Genomic DNA, 22,331 nt, shown 5'->3' with positions numbered 1-22,331 from the left:
TTTTATTACTGTTTAATATTTTCTTATGAATTTTATATTATTTTTATGTTTAAATACTACATAATTCGTATTTAATTATAAATAATATTCCATAAATTATCAAAATTATTTTTATACATCATAATACTTATAATACTAATTATAACATGTAAAAATAATTTATATATATTAAATTCGAATTTTTAAAGAATATACAAAAAAATAAAAGCAATTCGATAAAAAATATAGAAAATACCTCAAGTACTTTCCCAAGTTTGTGAGATAGTTTTTCCAAAGATTTGATATAAGTTTTTATGAAATGGAAGTGGCTATTTATAGGAAAAAAATGGTTGGTGAAAAGAAAAAATATAAATAAAATAAAAGTGCCAATTTTGACAAAAAATAAAAACATGTTAAAAATGTTTTTAATAAGTTTTTGTTTTTGAAAATATTTAGTCAAAATTAATGGGCTCATTATTTAATTTATAAAAAAATCTCTTTTTTTATAAGCTAAAAATATATATATAATGATTAAAATAACTTATCATTTAATTAATAATTATGTTTCATATAGTTTTAAATATAATACGCATTAATATTAATATTAACTAAAGTTATTTTATATAATTAGTGTAAACTTTAGTTAATAAAAAGTGTCGACTAAAAATAAATATTTAATCAACGTCGAATTTAATTATATATTACGTATGGATAACAACCCTATAGGCAAATTAGTCAATTCAAGTATGGAAATATGTGGGTTGTTATAATATGATATGTCAAAACATTTGCATACGTGTCTATGGTATCCCAAATTACATAATATATTAGAATACATGTATGATACGATATAAGTTAGCTAGGATATAATTAATATAGATTTGTTACCAATTTTCACGTAGCTACATCAAGCAAAATTATCCAATCTTGTTTTACCCATAACTTCTTCGTTTTAAATCCGTTTTGAGTGATGCAAGTTGCTATGATTTCATACTGAACTTAAGTTTATGAATCTAAACAGAAAAAGTATAATACATATGACGACATTGAACAAGTGTAGGGTTGGCCTTGGATTCACGAACCTATATCATTTGTATATTTATTAAAACGTATAATCGTAATCGAACAAATTTATATATTATTATTAGTGATATAATTCTTATATTAATAACTTATATTCATCTTAAATAAAATATTAAATTTTTGTTATGTTGTACGTAATAAATATATTTGTATATATATCTATATATATTATTGGTTTGTTAAAACAGTATTTTAGTAATACTAAGATAATATTTGAAATAATAATAGTGATAATAATAATGTTGTTAATAATGATGATAATAGTAGTTTTTAATAAAATGAATAATTTAATAATAATGGTCATGAAAATATTAATTTTTGATAATAATACTTAATTATTAATAATAATAATTATTATAAAAATATCTATTTTGTTAATAATGATAATAAGTTTAATTATAACCATACTAATGATCATATTAACAATAATAATGATATTATTACTAATACTTTTGTTGATAATAACAATAATAATACTTACAATTTATAAAATGATACTAATAATAATAATAATATTTATTATAATAAATTGTATTATGTTCATAATAATAATAATAATAATAATAATAATAATAATCATAATCATAATTATAATAATAATAATACATATATTAATATTAGTGATAATAATAATAATAATACTAAGTAATGATAATAATATTAGTAATAATAACAATAATAACAATAATAATTAATACATGTAATAACAATAACAATAATAATAATAATAATAATAATAATAATAATAATAATAATAATAATAATAATAATAATAATAATAATAATAACAAAAAAATAGAGTACAACCTTTGTAGAAACATGCTTTAAAAAAAATATATGCCACGAACTATGGTCAAACGCTCGACCTCTCGGCCACCCACAAACACCTTATCCATCGGACCATGTTTGTTTTTCTGAATTAATTCCATCTCAGTTTATATTTAACCCATATATTTCCTAACTTCATCTTCTTCCTTCTTTTTCTAAAACCAATCGACATCACCCTTTTGATAAACATAACAGTAATTACGATTTGATTTAGGAGGTTAAATTGTGTTTGAAACAACTATTAATTATGATTAATTGAATTAACAAAAAAAAAAAAAAAACTGCAGCCCCGTCGCTGTTTCAAAAAAAAATTGATTTCAATTCTTGAGCACGTATTTGACAAAAATTAACATGAAATACATTGAAAATCAATCCTAGAAGCTTTTGGAATCATCAATTTAACTTGAATCATCACATAAAGTTCAAATTCGATTGAAGAACAAAAGTTGACTTTTTGAAACATAAACTTTGACTTCCAAATTGGAGTTCGATAGGAAGAATTGGAAAATAAGCTTTTGCAGATAGTTTAAGCTATAAATTCCTAACGAGACTGCATTTTTAGTTTTTGAAAATTGATACGAAATCAGCTTTTTAATAAAAAATGGTTTAAGAACAGAGGTATAAGTCTGTTTTTCTTAATTTCTGTTTTTGATTTTCGAATAGCAGTAGTAGGTTTATATAATGTGGTTGAATATATACTTTAACAGTCAAATTTGATTCTAATGGATTCGTGAAATCGACGTATAACAAAAAGGCAGACATGAATTCTCAAACAAGAAGAAGAAGTTAAAAAAATAAAACAGATTATGACATATAACAAAAATTACGCGTGATATATCTGTTTCTATATATATTATTTTAATTTTAATAATTAATAATTATATTAATAATAATAATATTGATATTTTTATTAATAATAATAAACATACTAATAATAATAATAATAATATTATCAAAATAAACACAATAATAATAATAATAAGACTAAAAGTAATAATGATAATAATAATTTTAAATAAAATTTTATAATTTTTTGGTAATAATAATAATATTAATCTTAATAATCATAATAATTATAAATTTTCTACTAATTATAATAATTTTGTTATTAATAATGATAATAATAATTTTAGTCATTATAATACATTAATTGTATCAAATTTTATATCTAACTATCATATATAGTAGTATTAATAATACTGATATTAATATTAATATTAATATTAATATTAATATTAATATTAATAATAATATTAATGTTAATATTAATATTACTATTAATAATGAAGTAATAATAATATTAGTATACAACTATATGTTTTAACTTGTAATCGTCTTTAATATATCAATATTACAATTTATTAATTATATAATATTTTGTATGATATTACTCATTTAAATATTACAATATTCATAAACACATTTTAAATATCCGTTGCGAGTTATTTATTATTTATAATTTTTTTTTTTAATCTACATATCATAATAATTATAGAAATTATAAATATATATTCATTTTAAATTACACTTAATCATTTTGTATTTTATTTTACATAATTAATTATATGTTAAAATTTCAATTTATTATATATACCTACATTCATATATACATATATATATATATATATATATATATATATATATATATATATATATATATATATATATATATATATATATATATATATATATATATATATATATATATATATATATATATATATATATATATATATTACATTACTTGTTCGTGAATCGTCGGTAATAGTCGAAGGTCAAATGATATCATTAAATAGTTCAAAAATTTTGAGACTCAACATTACAAACTTTGCTTTTCGTGTCGGAATCATATAAAGATTAAGTTTAAATTTGGTCGGAAATTTTCGGGTCGTCACATCCTGTTGGGGGTGGTGGGGCAAACCTCATCGAGGACGATGAGTCCCTTAAGGGGGTGAATGTAACACCATAGGCAAATCCCATATCGCCCACAGACATGAGTGATCATGGAATTATAAGGTAATACTCACGATTAAATGACACAACGCGTTTTGGGACCACAGACAGAGCGGGTGTGCGAGTACGTTGTGGTTAAGCGTGCTTAGGTGAGAGCACTACCAGGATGGGTGACCTCCTGGGAAAGTGCTTCATGTTTGTGGTCGCCAAGAAAAAGTCGTGTGCCTCAGACAAAACGGACAATATTGTGGTCATGTTAAGATGGGGTGTTACATCCAAGCCTAGAATCAAATCAAATACTTAATTGAGAAACTGTTTCTCGATTCAAGAACAAATCGGATTTTCAATTTCATACCCTGTTTTCTAACAATCCTAATAGTCGGTTTTTAGTTCTTTGGTAAATTTGTCACGATTTTTTGTTTTCTCACCGACCGCAACAAAGTTAGCGATATATACAACTTGGTTAGTTAGTTATGAAACGGTATTTTGGCGTTCGCAGGAGCATCAGGGGCAGGAAACAAGTCATCCAACACGGGAGTTATAGTAGGATCAGTGATTGGTGGTTGTGTACTTGTCGCACTATTGGTACTTGCTGCTCTTCGCCAAAAAAAACCGATCTGAAAGAGCAACCTACCAGAGCAGCAGCAGCCCTTTCGGTATAAATTTCCAATATCCTTAAACGAATCTGTTCAGAGTACCTTTGAAAATATTATTTGGATTCTAATAGTTTCTGTGCAAACCTTATAGCATTATGGGATGAAAACAATGGAAGCTATGCTGTCCCTCAGTTAAAAGGAGCAAAAGCTTTCTCTTTTGAGGAGCTTAACAAATACACTAACAACTTTTCTGAAACGAACAACATAGGAACCGGTGGATATGGAATGATAAGTTCGTTTTGAAACGAGTCCTTTTTTAGTGTCCCTCAAAACTGGCAGCGCCGTGTTGATTTGACCCACATATCAATATACGTAGGTTTCTAGAGGAAGTCTACCAAATGGGCAGCTAGTTGCGATCAAAAGAGCTAAACAGGTATCAACACAGGGTGGGCTCGAGTTCAAAACTGAAATCGAGCTACTTTCAATAGTTCATCACAAGAATCTTGTGAGTCTTGTAGGTTTTTGTTTCGACCAAGGTGAACTTTTTTTCCTTGTAAATCTTGTGAACTTTTTGTTCAAAATTTTTTTTTTCTTCGAAAACATCTTTCGCTATTTATTGGAAAATCAATAATTACATACAATGGTTATGATACATATAGGGAGATCTGGAATCAGATTAGATTGGACGAGACGACTTCGAATAGATTTGGGTGCAGCAAAAGGGTTGCTGTATCTGCATGATCTTTCTGATCCTCCAATCATCCATCGAGATGTCAAAACAAACAATATCTTATTAGATGAACGCTTAGTCGCTAAGGTGGCTAATTACGGTCTATCTAAATCACTTGGTGATTCTAATAGGACTCATGTTACCACTCAAGTTAAAGGGACAATGGTTAGAATCATCTTCTTAGTTTTATGACTTAAGAGTTTAAATTTTTTACCTGAAAAATTATGTAATCTGATTCGATGCAGGGCTACATGGATCCGGAATATTACATGATACAACAGTTGACAGAAAAGAGCGATGTTTATTGTTGGATGTGCAAAGAAGATCAAAACGAAGAAACTGGCCTGTCGCGTTTGGGTGCAGTTTGTCGCGATACGCGACACATTGGAACGCGACTGTGATGACCCGGAAAATTTTGACTTATTTTTAACTCAAATCTTTAAATGATTTAATGTTTCCGACACGATAAGCAAAGTCTGTTAAGTTGAATCTCAAAAAATTTTGAACATGTGTTCATATACTCAATTACCCTTCGACTATTTCCGACGATTCACGAACAACTATCTGTAAATAGATATGTATATGAATATATGTATATATACTAGGTGATCTTCGGCCGTGCCCGACTCGAGATTTGAAAGGGATTTGCAAGTAAGAGCTACGCCCTAGGCAAATACAATAAGCTTTGCTATGCTACATGGAACACTTTTTGTTATTCTTTGATATGGAATATGGAATATGGAATATGCTACATATGCAATATCAAAATTTTGTTTCCTTGAACTTATTCACACTCTAAACTGCACGTTCAAATACCAAAGGTCGATTGCTATCTTCTTTGTGACACAATTACACATCGTAACAACATTAAATTAATTAACTTAAGCTATCATCTCCATCAACAAAGCCCCAACTGTGTTAACATGACATATTGACATGTTATTAAACCTTGTACACAACTTTTTTTTGTAAAAGATTTAACATAAAGCATTCATGTACGTCACTCTAGTTCAGAAAAAATACAAATTAATCAATTCTAACCTTGTACCCTTTATGAAAATCCTAATCTTACCTGACAGTACTTCCATCAGCACCCACAAGTCTGGTTTTTAACTACGTCCGAAAACCAATAATGATTAGTAAAAATAATTTACTACCGCTTCTACTTTATTAACGAAACTTCTACATCAAATACAAATAAAATCCTTCCATCTATAGCCTATGAGCAGATGCAAATATTCTCTATTGTGGAACCCAACCCAACCTAAAAGGAACAGCAAAGTGGCGGTTTTTTCTGATTCGAGAAGTCGGATCAGGTCTCCGGAGTCGGGTCCCAAAGTAAACCACAAATGCTACGTAAAGTGGGAAAAATGTAGTATTACTTTGAATTGATGCAATAAAGACATATACGAATGAAATAAGTTACTACGTAGTTAAAATATATACATGTAAGGCTGTATTTTCAGATCCTCGGATCCGCTGTAGTTGGCTGAAGAGTCAAATCAGTAAATACTTTATTGGCGACACCATGGGCTAAAAGAGCGGCTCATCATTAAATGTCCAATAGAGGTTTCCAGCAAATCCAAGTGGTTGATATAGCAAAAACGAGCAACAAAAGAACAAAAAGTCGCTTACTTGAAGAAACATATAAGAATACCTCAAATCAGCGTTGGAGGCTTAAAGATTGCATGCACATTATATAAATATAGTTATACTAAAAAAATGTGAACGAATTACAACCAATTCTTCTTTTTTTTTCTTCTGAAAAGCAAAGATTATTACTCCGTATGAAAAAATGAAGATTCACGAATGTACAATACAACTCACACATGAGAGACAACCACATGAATGAAAACAAAACAACAGCTTCCATACACAAATATACTTATTAGCAAATGCTACCAATCCTACTATAACAAAATCAAAAAGCTAGAATGATGTGAAAGAAAAACAAAAACACCTGCAACCCAAAATATGAAGAGTGCAAGAGAAACGAAAAGGAAACAAATCATAAGAACAATGTTTTAGAAAAATGATAGTATCCTTTGTCTAAATCTACATAAATGAAAAATGAAATACTAACCTGTAGACGTAGCAAAACAGGTTTTGACAACGTTCCCACTTCAATTCTCCGATAATATATGGTTCCGGTAACCACCTGCAACTCCGTTTTCTGAAAAACTTCATTCCTCCGTCATAGTCGTTTGGCAACCGATACCATCTGAATACCCTCCGAGTTCCTGAGTATCCCTGTTTGATTATGCAACTGCAACGAGAAAACAACATCGAAAATTAATTATTATCCACCTGAAACATACACGGAGATCACTACTATTCGAATGAAGTACATAGTTAAAACTATAGCAACAAAATTAGTCCTAAATCTCAATGAGGGTATAATAACCTTAATACTAATTTGGTAAGCACAGAACAATAACTAATAGCAACCTAATTACACAAATATAAAACAAATTGAAAGATAAGAAATCTACCCAATTTGACAAATAACTTAACAAACCTAAAACCCCAATTCACATAATACTACATAACTTCACTAAAACCGATCCAAATAAAAGATACGGAGTAGTTTCTCATTCATTTCATGACTTCAAGAAACTATTTAAAGTTCTAGATAAGATATACAACTAAATGAACTAAACCCCATTTTTGGGTTTTTAATTTTCCCACCTAACCCTTAGATAAAAACCCCAACTTGCTGAAACCAAAACCCTAATTTACTTCTTAATTCGATGAAAAGATTAACTACCTTTTGATAACAGCGACGTGTACTATAGGCTAACAAGTGATTCAGCTGAGTGTGCCACGTAGATTAATTGTGCCACGCGTTAGAACAGAAATTTGATCCACTTAGATTATACCACATGGCAAGAGAAAGGGTTGTTGAGTAGAAGATGGAAGCCGATTGTAGAAAGATATTTTCTTGCGAGAATGACAAGTGAAATTACCATTATACCCCTTCTACAGTAATCAGACCCCTCTTTTTATGAGTAGGTAGATATATAATAAGTTGGAATATGTTATAATTCAGTAGGCTTATAACTACCTTTAATGGTTATAAGAACAAAGAGAGAAAAAGAGAGAAGAAGGAGAGAAGAAATATTGATATTGATATTTCAAGAGAAATGGTGCACCTTAAATGGTTACCATACATGTCTATTTATAGTATAAAATATTACTATGCAAGAAATATAATAATAATAATAAAATTAACATCCAATCTAGATATTTTATAACACAATCTAGATATTTTATAACACTCCCCCTTGGATGACAATTTTATTAGAGAATAACTAGTACTGCCTCGTTAAAAACCTTGCTAAAGAAAACCCATTAGGATAAAACTTTAGCTAAGGGAAAAAGAGTGCAGCATAGAGTTGACTCCCCCTCAAGTAGGCAACGCCTGAGTTGTTACATCTTCTGAACATGCCTCATGCCAATATTATGAACGTGTGTTCTGAAAATAGCAGTTGGCAGTGCTTTGGTATAAAGATCAGCAGAGTTGTTGATTGAACGTATCTCATTTTAATCTGGTTGTCTTTTACGAAATCTTGAGTATATGAGAAGAATCTGAGGTTTTCATTTGAAACTGTATCATCTAAATCTTTTATGTACAAGTTTAGCCCTCGTGATTTGTCTACAGTCTCCTTCATGGTTTGTTCAAACCGTTGTTTCAGTTCCTATTCCCTTTCAGTCTTTTTCTGAGCCTTACCAATATACCATTCTTTTCCATCAAACTTATGACCGTTAAGACCGTTTATAGCTTTAGCGCCTCGTCAGCATTTATGTTTTGTTCTGTCATTTTTGATACTCTTCTTTCATTTGTATTATGTAAGCTGTATTATCTTCATAGATAGTTGTTACACTTTTATAGCGTTCTAGTCCACAAGAATCAATAATGATTTGTATCATTGATCTTAACTAAAATCATTCCCGAGTAGCTTCATGTAATGCAATCACTTCGGCATGATTTGATGATGTTGCAACAAGTGTTTGTTTTGAGAACGTCATGATATTGCGATGCCTCCATTTAGGAATACATATTCAGTTTGAGATTTAGCTTTATGTAGATCGGATAAATAATCTGCATCTGTATAACTGATGTCAAAGCTAAGGTATACGAAATAGTATTATTTTTAGTGCGAAAATACTATTAAATACGATACAATTTTACACAAGATATTTATTTATTTATAGAATGGATATACTTAAACCTTGCTACAACACTTATAGGCAGTGTACCTAATCGTACAGTAGTGTAGTTTTTAGTAAGTCCGGTTCGTTCCACAGGGAAATCTTTAAACAAAGCTCAACGCTATATTAATTTACTTTTATAAAAATACAAACATATATATAAGTAATATTATTATTATAAAAAGGGGGGGGGGGTTTTTTACCGTTTAATGACCGGTTTGTCGATTTTAAAACTTTAGTCGCAGTTAAAACCTAATGTAAAATATTAAATAAATAAAAGACTTAAATTAAAACTTAAAGTAAATAACGATAATGAAATTGCGAATAATAAAAGTGCGATAAAATAAACTTGCGATAATTAAAAAGTACGATAATTAAAAGTGCGATTAAATAACAATAAATAAAAGTGCGATAATTAGAAGTGCAATTAAATATAAAATAAAGGAAATTAAATATGAAATAAAAGAATTATGCTTATTTAAACTTCCGTAATCATGATGTTCGACGTGTTGATTTTAGTTTTATGCCCATGGGTTAATTGTCCTTTGTCCTGGATTATTTAATATGTCCGTCTGGTTTTTGTCCATAACAGTCCATCAGTCATAAATATAAAGTGCGAGTGTCCTCGTCAAATTATTATTATACCCGAAGTTAAATATTCCAACTAATTGGGGATTCGAATTGTAACAAGGTTTTAATACTTTGTTTAATGAATACACCAGGTTATCGACTGCGTGTAAACCAAGGTTTTACTACTTTGTTAACAATTACACCAATTACCCTTGAATGTAATTTCACCCCTGTTTTAATTATTCTAGTGGCTATTAATCCATTCTCGTGTCCGGTTAAATGAACGATTATTCGTACATATAAATACCCCGTCCATCGTGTCCGATCGAGTGTATATGGTAATTTATAGGGACGCCCAATTGTAAATCTTTATATTAACATTAACAAACTTTCATTTAGTTAAACAAATATAAAGCCCATTAATAGCCCATAGTCTAATTTCCACAAGTGCCGTTCTTTTGTCCAAACCCCAATTATGGTACAAAGCCCAATTACCCAATTTTAGTAATTAGCCCAACATCATGATTACTTCGTTTTAAATAAGCATAATAATAACTTAGCTACGAGACATTAATATAAAAAGGTTGAACATAACTTACAATGATTAAAAATAGCATAGCGTTACACGGACAGAATTTCGACTTACACCCTTACAACATTCGCTAGCATACCCTTATTATTAGAATTATAATTAAAATTAAAATTAAAATATAAATTATATATATATATATATATATCGTATATATGAGAGAAGAGAGAAAAAGATTATGAAAAATGATCAGAATTCGGTTTGCTTTATAGGCAGAGTCGATTTTTGGGGCTCCGCGACTCGCGGTGAAAACCTCTTCAAACTCCGCGAGTCGCGGAGGTTACTTTTACAGCTCAGAGGAGTTTGGCTCTTTGTTTACCGACGGTTTATAATATATATAATATATATATAATTAATATAATTAATTATATATTATATTATATTTATATGCATAGTTAACTTGTAATTTTTAGTCCGTTGCGTCGAGCGTTAAGAGTTGACTCTGGTCCCGGTTCCAGATTTTCGAACGTCCTTGCGTACAATTTTATATTTTGTACTTTACGTTTTGAATCTTGTACTCTTGTGATTTCGAGACGTTTCTTATCAATAATTGGAACCTCTTTGATTGTCTTTTGTTCTTTTGAGCTTTTTAGTCGTTTGCGTCTTCAATTCGTCGAATCTGTCTTTTGTCTTCACCTTTTATTATTTAAACGAATATCACTTGTAAATAGAACAATTGCAACTAAAAGCTTGTCTTTCTTGAGGAATAATGCTATGAAATATATGTTCGTTTTTAGCATTATCAAATATTCCCACACTTGAGCGTTGCTTGTCCTCAAGCAATATCGTCTTGAAATACAAGAATCACTTCTTTATTCTTCACACTTTGTACATCAGTGATTTCTATACGGTGATATAAACAATGGTAGTAACGATATGGTTTACAGTCCCACATGACTATAAAAATTTAGATCCATTAAGGAAATTGGATCTTTATGAAAACATTTGATCTTTTGAAATCTAGTTTTTACCCTAGATAAGTTTTCCGGAATAACTCTTTACCGGTATTTGCAAAATATTTTTGTGGGTTTGGTGGGTTTCAGATTTGAAAATTTTAGCTCAACACTTATGGTTTTGTGTCACCCACTTGCTAACCTTGTATTTGGAAAGCAACACGTCCAGTTTACTTGTCCCGTATATTACCTTTTGGTAAACTACCGTCCGGTTGAAAGGAAAGCGTTGAACAAGCAACTGTTAAGGCAATGTCCCCTGACATGCTTTTAATTATGGTCTATAACGTGTCGGACGCAATTACTATCCTTGGTAGGAGCAATAGCAAAGCTCACCCTTATAATTTTTCGGTATGGCACAAGGTCCTGTCTTTGACCATGCTATGCAACCACCGTTCTTACGGTTGACACCCGATTTAGTTCAGGTGACCTAATGAATTCCAGGTGAATTCCTAGGATTTTACGTTCAATGGTAATGAACGCATTGAAAATAGGGTTTTCAGAAAACAAATCGGTTTGTAATTTTGATCAAAATATTTTCTCGTTCAAGCTCGAGTTTAGATATCATTGAATTCCATGAGTTTGTAATTCTCAATCTTTAAGGTCAATCTCTAGGATTGAGTAATATCAGTCTTAAAAGCTGATTTTTAATCTTTAAGGAGATTATCCTTTCTGGGGATCTGATTCATTAGTCTTGTCCAGCTAATTTGCATGGTGCCCCCCATTGTACGAGATAAATCCTTCTCATGGTTAGGATAAATCTGACCACTTGGCGACCCTGTTTAATGCTGAGGTCCGTGGATTTCCTGCTGATTTTAGTGATGACTTTTCTAGATTTTTCGTCAACCTACAGCTGGTCTGGACGACAACTTCATGACCTAAATCAAGAAGCGCGTTTCTTTTTCGGAAGACTTTACTTCCTTTTAATGATGGAATTGATTCATCGTGTAGATCCATCTCTTCTTTTCTTTCATCGGGTAAAACAGTTTAGTTTAGTCCAAAGCAAAAGTATTTTCAGTTATTTGTTACAGATATATGTGACATATGTTTAAAATAACTTGGTAAATTTTCCCACACTTGGCTTTTATTTTCCTTTTTATCGTCCTCTATTCCATTTTAAATGAATTTTAACATTTTAGTTTGTTTCTCAATTTATGTCCTTTCCGAGGTAACAATAATTTCGGTGTTAAAACCTAGTTTTATCGTTCATAAATATGTATAAACATGATTTTGAATTCATTTAATTGAAAATTTTGAAAAATTTTACTAGAATTGGGTAGTCAGTATATAAGACTAGGGCTGTTCTTTTTTATCAGAGAGCACTAGATTCTAATACAACTACTGCTTTACTAGTATTTTTAATGGTAACCAAGTGTATAAAGTAAAAATTTTTAAAATCCGAAAGAATTTAACCCCTTCCCGCACTTAAGATCTTGCAATGCCCTCATTTGCAAGAAATCAGTAACAATTTAAATTATTGAGGGTGATTTGTGTGAAAATGATTAAATTTTTACCAAAGTTTCCAAATATATTGGCGTTTATTTGCTGGATGATAAATGGTGCACATCATTTGTTCATTCCGTCTTGTTGTTATTTCTCATATATTTTGCATCTTGTCGTCAAAATTAGTTGCTTTTGCTGAACTTAATGCCAGTCTTTGAAAATGCGTTGTTTTACCCTGTTGTGTACATAAGATAAACTGCAAACATATATACATATTTTTGAAGTTTGGTATATTACCCCACATTCAAAAACTATTAAAATCTAAGAATAAAAGTTAGATAATTATAAAAATGATTACAATATTAACAAAAGTATTAAACGTATCAATAATTAGAAATTACAAAATAATAAAAAAAAAAAATAATAAGTATACTAAGGATGATATTGGTACCAATAGGGGTTCCAGGCATAACCATAGGTGCTATAGAATGCTTCGGCAGGGTCATACGTAGGATATGGTAGCTGCATCTCTATAGACCAAGGAGGGAAGATGGGTTTCGGTGTAGGAATATAGTTTCTACCTATATGTTGGCAATGAGCTATGATTTGGTTCTGATGAACTTGCCAATCTTCAAATGCTCTCTGTCTAGCATTTTCGTATTCCTGAGAAGCTATAAACCTATGCATTTCTTGCATCTCATTCCCCCCTCCTACATTACCTTGCTGTTGGTTTCTCTCCACCTGTGGATGTCTACCATGGTATCGTACTGCGGCGTTATTTCGCCTCTTCAAAACTTTCGCACCATGGTATACATTTAAACCTATAGTATCGCGGGGTTCTGGTTCTTCTACTAATAATCCCCCCCGACTTATATCCACACCGAGATATTCACCAATCAAAGTAATAAAAATACCACCTCCTATTATGCTATGCGGTCGCATCCCCTGAACCATAGCTGATAAATAATAACTCACACAATACGGTATACTTACAGCGCTTTGTGGGTCTCGAATACACATATGGTAAAACAAATCCTGTTCATTTACTTTTTCCTTGTTTTTACCCCTTTGTGTAATCGAATTAGCTAAAAACCTATGTATCACTCTTAATTCGGCTCTATCTATATCCAAATAAGAGTAATTTCCCCCTTTGAAATGGTGATGGCTTGTCATTTGACTCCACACACCGTGTGTATCAAAATTTTCATCTATCTTTCTACCGTTTAGTATCAATCCTCTACAATCGGCAGACGCTAACTCCTCAGGCGTATATATACGTAAAGCCTGAGCCATGTCCAGTAAAGACATGTGGCGCATCGAACCGCCTAACAAAAATCTAATAAAAGAACGATCGGTTAAACTAGCTACCCAATCATTCAACTCTATACTACATAACAATTCTTCACACCATACTTTATATACAGGTCTACGTATGGTGAATAAACATACCCAGTCATTAAAAGAAGAATTACCATACCTCTGTACAAGTAATTCCCTAATTGGCCCGGCCAATTCTACAGCTTCTAAGGGTCCCCATTCTATGACCCTTGGTACCTCAACAACCTTAGAATGAAGAGTATGCAAACCCCTTTGATATTTTGGATAATCTATCCAAAGTCTGTCAAATCTCAGGTTCGGGTGCAACTCTTCCAAGTGCATATCGGAAAAGGTCATGACTGGATGAGGTATATCCTGCTTGTAGAAGTTATCCACCTCCTGTTGTTCCAAATTCTCAGCAGGAGCATTGCGGGCTTGGGATGAAGATTCACCCCTTTCATTCTGCAAAACACATCAAACACAATTTTTGTGCATCCAAATATGCATTAGTGTCAGCAAAATCATCAATCAAAATAATTACAATGACATTATCAATTTATATCAAACTTAAGCTCATTTTCACATTTTTATCAAATCTACACTTTTTCAAATAAGCATATACGAAAATGTTTGCCAAGTTCATAAGCATTCAACTCAAATAACATGTCAAAATAATCATTACTAGCAATTAAACAAGTCTCAAATGGCATTATCTTTCAAAAATCAAGTTCATGAATTTTAGACTTGAAAAAATCCACTTTAATTCTCAAAATCATGTTTAGGCTCAAAGTTTGGATCATTTAACTACCTAGACATGTTACACTACTCAATTTAGCAACAATTCATGACAAAAATCGGCCATAACCTGTTTATATCAAAAAGCCCCAAATTTGCTCAAGAACACAAACCCTAGATTACTCAAAATTTGAAGTTTAAGGCTTCTAATCATGTTAAACAGCATCAATCTAGGTTATACAAGCATAATACATAAACAATTTAAGCCTAATTACACTAAAAAGCATCAAAATCAAATTGGGAAAAAAAATGACTCAAGAACACCAAATTTCGGATTAAATGGTGTTTAGGTGTAGAAATTTACCGTTTTTCTTGAGTAATTCTTAGATAGCATCATTCTCAACATGATTTTAGCAAAAGATTTGGTGATTAACGGTTAAAAATTGTGATTTTTGGGGTTTTTTCTCGGGTTTTTCGCAGCTATTTTCGCAGGTTTTTAGTTTTTGTGGGTTGGGGAATGATCTGTTCTGCGGTTTATTTTTTTTCCTGTAAATTGGTCCCTCCGCGAGTCGCGGAGGTTTTGCACTTCAAACTCCGCGAGTCGCGGAGTTTTTTTTTTTTTTTTTTTTTAAACTTTAACTTATTGAAACAATTAAGTAATTAATTTTAAAATTTTGTTTCCCTTGTTTTTTAGGACGAGGTCGTTTCGGATCGATGTCCTAGTCCGTCCCTCGACAAAATTTTAAAATTTGTCTTTTTGTAGCGATTGTTTTAAAAGCTAAGATTTTTGGGTTTTTTCAATGTTTTTGGCATACTTTAATTCAATAAGATTAAAAATAATGATAATAAAAGTTCTCGTCCCTCCCTCGGGTAAAGCAATTTCGGTTCAAAGACCTAGTCTTCAACTTACGACGAATTTTAAAAATCATATTTTTAACTTAATGAGATAAAGTAAATTTTTGTTTTTAAATTCACACAACTTAAATATAAAATTCAAAATTTATATTAAAAATTCACACCAAACTTAAAATTTAGAATGCATAAAATTAAAAATTTATATTTTAAAAATTAAAAATTCACACCAAACTTAATTTAAAAATTCATATTAAACTTATATTAATTTTTTAAATATTTATAATTTTAAATATATTATTTTTACAAAGTTTACAATATTAATTTAAGATTTAAATATTAATTTTAAAAACATGATAAAAATAAAATTAAAAATCTTTTTGTCTTTTTATCCCACTTTAATCAATCAAATATTATCAAAAATATGCGCCCCTCTTTTCGGTAAAGTAATTTCGGTTCCAAGACCTAATTTAACTCATGACGACTTTTTGAAATATTTTGGGTTGATTGATTAAAGATATTTATACCTTAAGAATAAACGTTAAATTTCGCAGTGATGTAATAAATTTTTGAATGATATCAATAATTTCGGTCGCCAAACCTAATTTTATTCAATACCAATTTAATACTTTTTAGCGAACAAATTAGCGTTTGTTATCAAAAGGTTAAAAATAAAAATAAAAATAAAAACTGTACAGACATACCTGTGAAATAGATTTCTTAGTTATATGATCTATCCCATTCATAAGATAGTCGGTTTAATTGATTTTCCATGGCTACATAGGCGTAACCTCGAGCATTCAGTGTCTTTTCTTCTAAACATATGAACGGTCCGTCTCTGCATAAAGTAACAAATTCGGTATTTGAATAGGTTTGATTATTTGAACATTTACCTCCATGTGACCATTTTCCGCATTTGTGACATCGTTCTTGGTGTCGTGCTCTTCTTTTCGCTGCGGATTTTGATTTTCCTTTACCAAATTGTAACTTATTATCTTCGCATCTGGATTCTTTTCTAACTCCGTCCATTCTTTCTCTGATTACTGATACTATTTCACTCGGGAGTATGTCATTATTACGTTTAGTGATCAAAGCGTGTAGCATTAGACTATGGTTTAGTTCACAGGCAGTCTTCATTTTGTAAAAACCTAAAAAAAATAAAAATTCAGAATGGGGGGAGAAGACTAGTTCTTTAGGGTCTGCTAGGGAAAGACCATTCGGGTTCCATTTTCGAGAACTATACGAAAACAGACAATCTAACTCTAACAGAAATACATATTATCCTTTAAAGACTTGATTCTCCCCACACTTAGTTAGCTGTGGTGTCGAAATTGTGATTAACTTCGTTGTCGACTTCCATCGGACCATGTATGTAATGTTTAACTCTGTGACCATTAACTTTAAATTCAATCCCATTTGAATTTATTAATTCTATCGTTCCGTATGGGAAAACTCTTTTGACTATGAATGGTCCAGACCATCTTGATTTCAATTTTCCAGGAAATAGCTTGAATCGTGAATTGAAAAGAAGAACTCTGTCTCCTTCTTTAAATTCTTTTGAACTTCTGATTCTTTTATTATGCCATTTCTTCGTTCTTTCTTTATAGATTAACGAATTTTCGTATGCTTCATGTCTTAATTCTTCTAATTCGTTTAGTTGACTTAATCGTAGACGTCCGGCTTCATGTAAATCAAGATTACATGTCTTCAAAGCCCAAAATGCTTTGTGTTCAATTTCTACTGGAAGATGACATGCTTTCCCATAAACAAGTCTAAAAGGTGTGGTTCCAATTGGAGTTTTGTAGGCTGTTCTAAAAGCCCAGAGTGCATCCTCCAATTTAATGGACCATTCCTTCGGATTTGATCCTACGGTTTTCTCTAGAATACGTTTTAAAGCTCGGTTGGTATTTTCAACTTGTCCACTTGTTTGTGGATGATATGCGGTGGAGATTTTATGAGTTACTCCATATCTTTTAAGAACTTTCTCAAGTTGATTATTACAGAAATGAGTACCCCGATCACTTATTAAAGCTCTCGGTGTTCCAAACCTTGCAAAAAGACGTTTTAAAAAGTTGACTACAACTCGTGCATCGTTAGTTGGGAGAGCTTGTGCTTCCGCCCATTTAGATACATAATCAATGGCTACGAGTATATATAGATTATTATGAGATTTTGGAAATGGACCCATAAAGTCAATACCCCAAATGTCAAATACTTCACATACTTGGATGACATTTTGTGGCATTTCATCACGTTGACTTATTTTTCCGGCCCTTTGACATGCATCACAGGATTTGCAAAGAAAGTGTGCGTCTTTGTAAATTGTAGGCCAATAGAATCCAGCTTCATAAACTTTTCTTGCTGTTAGTTGAGGCCCATAATGCCCTCCTGTTGGTCCTGTGTGACAATGGTTTAAAATTTTACTAGCTTCATCTCCAAATACACATCGGCGTATTATTCCATCGGGACAACTTTTAAACAGATGTGGATCTTCCCAAAAATAGTGTTTTATATCACTGAAGAATTTCTTTCGTCTTTGGTACGATAATCCTTTTTCAAGGAATCCACAAACTAAGTAGTTTGCATAATCTGCAAACCATGGGATTTCTTTATAATCTATCTTCAATAGATATTCATCAGGAAAGTTGTCTTGTATGGCTGATTCATTTAGAACTTCTAATTCGGGATTTTCAAGACGAGAAAGATGATCAGCGGCGAGATTTTCTGCTCCTCTTTTATCTCGGATTTCAATATCAAACTCTTGTAAGAGTAAGATCCAATGGATTAATCTTGGTTTAGCATCTTATTTTGAAAATAGGTATCTAAGAGCAGAATGGTCGGTATAGACCACCGTTTTTGCTAGAACGAGATATGATCGAAATTTGTCAAAAGCAAAGACAATAGCAAGGAGTTCTTTTTCAGTAGTTGTATAGTTCGTTTGTGCTCCTTGTAACGTCTTACTAGCATAATATATAGGTTGAAATCGTTTTTCAATCCTTTGTCCTAAAACGGCTCCCATTGCAAAATCACTTGCATCGCACATTAGTTCAAATGGTAGATTACAATTTGGTGTTATCATGATCGGCGCATTAGTGAGTTTCTCTTTAAGAATATTAAAAGATTTGATACACTCATCTGAAAAGATGAATGGCACATCCTTTTCTAGGAGTTTATTCATAGGAGTGGCAATTTTAGAAAAATCTTTTATGAAACGTCGGTAAAAACCGGCATGCCCTAGAAAACTCCTAACTCCTCTAACATTAGTGGGATGTGGAAGTTTAGCAATTACATCTACTTTAGCTCTATCCACTTCAATTCCTTCTTTTGAAATTTTATGTCCAAGAACGATGCCTTCTTTAACCATGAAATGGCATTTCTCCCAATTAAGTACTAGATTTGATTGTTCGCATCTAATTAGCATTCGTTCCAGATTAACTAGACATGATTTAAATGTATCACCGAAGACTGAAAAGTCATCCATGAATACTTCCATGCATTCTTCTATCATGTCGTGAAAAATCGCCATCATACACCTTTGAAAGGTTGCAGGGGCGTTGCAAAGTCCAAATGGCATGCGTTTGTAAGCAAAAGTACCATAAGGGCACGTGAATGTGGTTTTCTCTTGGTCCTCGGGTGCTATTGGAATTTGAAAATATCCGGAAAATCCATCTAGAAAACAATAGTAACTATTTCCGGCTAATCTTTCCAACATTTGATCTATGAAAGGTAAGGGAAAGTGATCTTTTCTGGTGGTGTCATTTAATTTTCTATAATCAATACATACACGCCATCCTGTTACAGTCCTAGTAGGAATAAGCTCATTTTTCTCATTTGTAATGACAGTCATGCCACCCTTCTTAGGTACGCATTGAACTGGGCTTACCCATGGACTATCAGAAATTGGATATATCAAACCTGCATCTAGCAGTTTAATAATCTCTTTCTTAACTACATCTTGCATATTAGGATTTAGTCTTCGTTGGCGTTGCACATACGTTTTATGACCTTCTTCCATAAGGATTTTATGTGTGCAATACGAAGGACTTATTCCTTTAATATCATGAATCTTCCATGCAATGGCTGGTTTATGAGCTTTCAACACAGAAATGAGTTGTGATTTCTCATTTTCAGTAAGAGAAGACGATATTATTACAGGTAATTCAGATTCACCATGTAAATAAGCGTATTCCAAATGGTTTGGAAGTGGCTTTAACTCTAATTTCGGAGGTTCTTCTATCGATGATTTATATCGATATCTGTCTTCTTCTTTTAGCATTTGAATTTCTTCTGTTGTTGGTTCATATCCATTAGCTATAAGTGTAGCTAACATTTCAGCTTCATCAATTGGTTCATTACCTTCTCCTAAAGAACATTCTCCTGTTCCTTGTAATTCTGGAAATTCTTCTAATAATTCTGCATGTGCATCTATAGTTTGAATATAATAACATGTATCATCTGCAGATTTTGGTTGTTGCATTACTCTATCAACTGAAAAGGTAACACTCTCATCCTCTATACTTAGGGTCAGTTTCTTACCGAACACGTCTATCATTGCTTTAGCCGTGTTTAAGAATGGTCTTCCTAATATGAGAGGAACTTGAGAATCTTCTTCCATATCCAGAACAACAAAATCTACTGGAAATACTAAAGTACCAACTTTAACTAGCATGTTCTCCATTATCCCTCTAGGATATTTTATTGATCTATCGGCTAGTTGTATGCTTATTCTGGTTGGTTTCAATTCTCCAAGGTCTAGTTTAGCGTATAGTGAATACGGCATTAGATTTATACTAGCACCTAAGTCTGCCAATGCTTCTATTGAACTAAGACTACCCAGAAAACATGGAATTGTGAAACTTCCTGGATCAGATAGTTTTTCTGGTATCTTATTCAACAGCACTGCTGAACAATTAGCATTCATAGAAACAGCCGAGAGTTCTTCCATTTTCTTTCTATTTGAGATTAGATCTTTCAAGAATTTAGCATATCTTGGCATTCCTGAAATCACATCAATGAAAGGAAGATTTACATTTATCTGTTTAAACATATCCAAGAATTTGGATTGCTCGGCTTCAAGTTTCTCTTTCTTCATTTTACTCGGGTAAGGAAGTGGTGGTTGGTATGGTTTAACATAAGGTTTATCCTTAACTGTGTTATCTTCATTAACCTTTTCAACTACCGGTTCTTTTTCCTTATCTTGATCAGGTTGTGGTTCTTGTGGAGTAGGAATAGCTTCATCAGAAGTTACAGGTATTTCAGGTGGTTTAAGTGTTGTACCACTTCTTGTGGTAATAGCTTTAGCTGTTTCATTCCGGGGGTTAGCATTTGTATCGCTTGGTAAACTTCCCGGTTTTCTTTCACCTATTAACCTTGCTAGGTTACTTACTTCTTGTTCTAGATTTTGAATAGAAGCTTGTTGATTTCTAAATGCTTGAGCATTTTGTTCATTGGTTTGTTTCTGAGATGTGAAAAATTGTGTTTGAGTTTCAACTAGCTTCGTCATCATATCTTCTAAATTCGGCTTTTTATCATCGGTTTGTTGTGGTGGTTTGTTTTGAAAATTCGGTCTTTGCTGGTTATAATTATTATTGGATACTTGTTGATTGCTAGGACCTTGTTGGTTGTTGTATGGAATATTTCGGTTATAATTTTGGTTTTGATTGTAAATCGGTCTTGGCGGTTGATAATTATTTTGATAATTATTTCCAGGCCTTTGGTTTATGTATGAAATATTCTCTCTTTGTTCCATTGTTAATTCAATACTGAGACAATCTTTTGTCAAATGTGGTCCTCCACACTGCTTACAACTAATTCGTATTGAGTGAATATCCTTAGTCATCTTTTCCATTCGTCTCTCCACAGCATCTATCTTTGCGGAAATGGAATCTAAGTCATGGCTAGAATCGGCTCTAGCTGCTTTAGATGATCTAATGATATCTTTTTCTTGGTGCCACTCATGTGAGTGGGAAGCAGTGTTATCAATAATTTTGTAAGCATCAGTTTCGGTTTTCTTCATAATAGAACCACCAGCTGCTATATCTATGTCTTTCCTTGTAGTGATGTCGCATCCTTGGTAGAATATTTATACTATTTGACAGGTGTCTAAACCATGTTGCAGACATCCTCTTAACAACTTTCCATATCTTGTCCACGCCTCATATAGAGTTTCATTTGGTTTCTGTGTGAACGTAACAATTTCTGCTTGAAGTCTTACGGCTTTAGATGCAGGAAAGAATTGTTTAAGAAATTTGTCAACTAAAACGTCCCATGTATCGATCGCCCCTTCAGGTAACGATTCCAACCAATCTTTGGCTTCTCCCTTTAAAGTCCAGGGAAATAACATGAGATATATCTGTTCATCCTCCACTTCTCGGATTTTAAATAGTGTGCAGATCCTATTAAAGGTACGTAGATGTTCATTTGGATCTTCCTTCGACGCACCACTAAATTGGCATTGATTAGTCACCATGTGTAGAATTTGTCCTTTGATTTCA

The 22,331-nt window shown here is 31.7% G+C and overlaps 1 pseudogene; it reads left to right on the top strand.

Annotated features, from left to right (window-relative positions):
* The window catches only part of LOC139848814 (leucine-rich repeat receptor protein kinase HPCA1-like), a 116,846-nt pseudogene that overhangs the window by 28,207 nt on the left and 66,308 nt on the right, over positions 1–22,331 (top strand).

The sequence above is a fragment of the Rutidosis leptorrhynchoides genome, chromosome 1, assembly GCF_046630445.1.
Source record: "Rutidosis leptorrhynchoides isolate AG116_Rl617_1_P2 chromosome 1, CSIRO_AGI_Rlap_v1, whole genome shotgun sequence".
NCBI lineage: Eukaryota > Viridiplantae > Streptophyta > Magnoliopsida > Asterales > Asteraceae > Rutidosis > Rutidosis leptorrhynchoides.
This window is presented reverse-complemented; position numbering and strand designations above follow the sequence as displayed.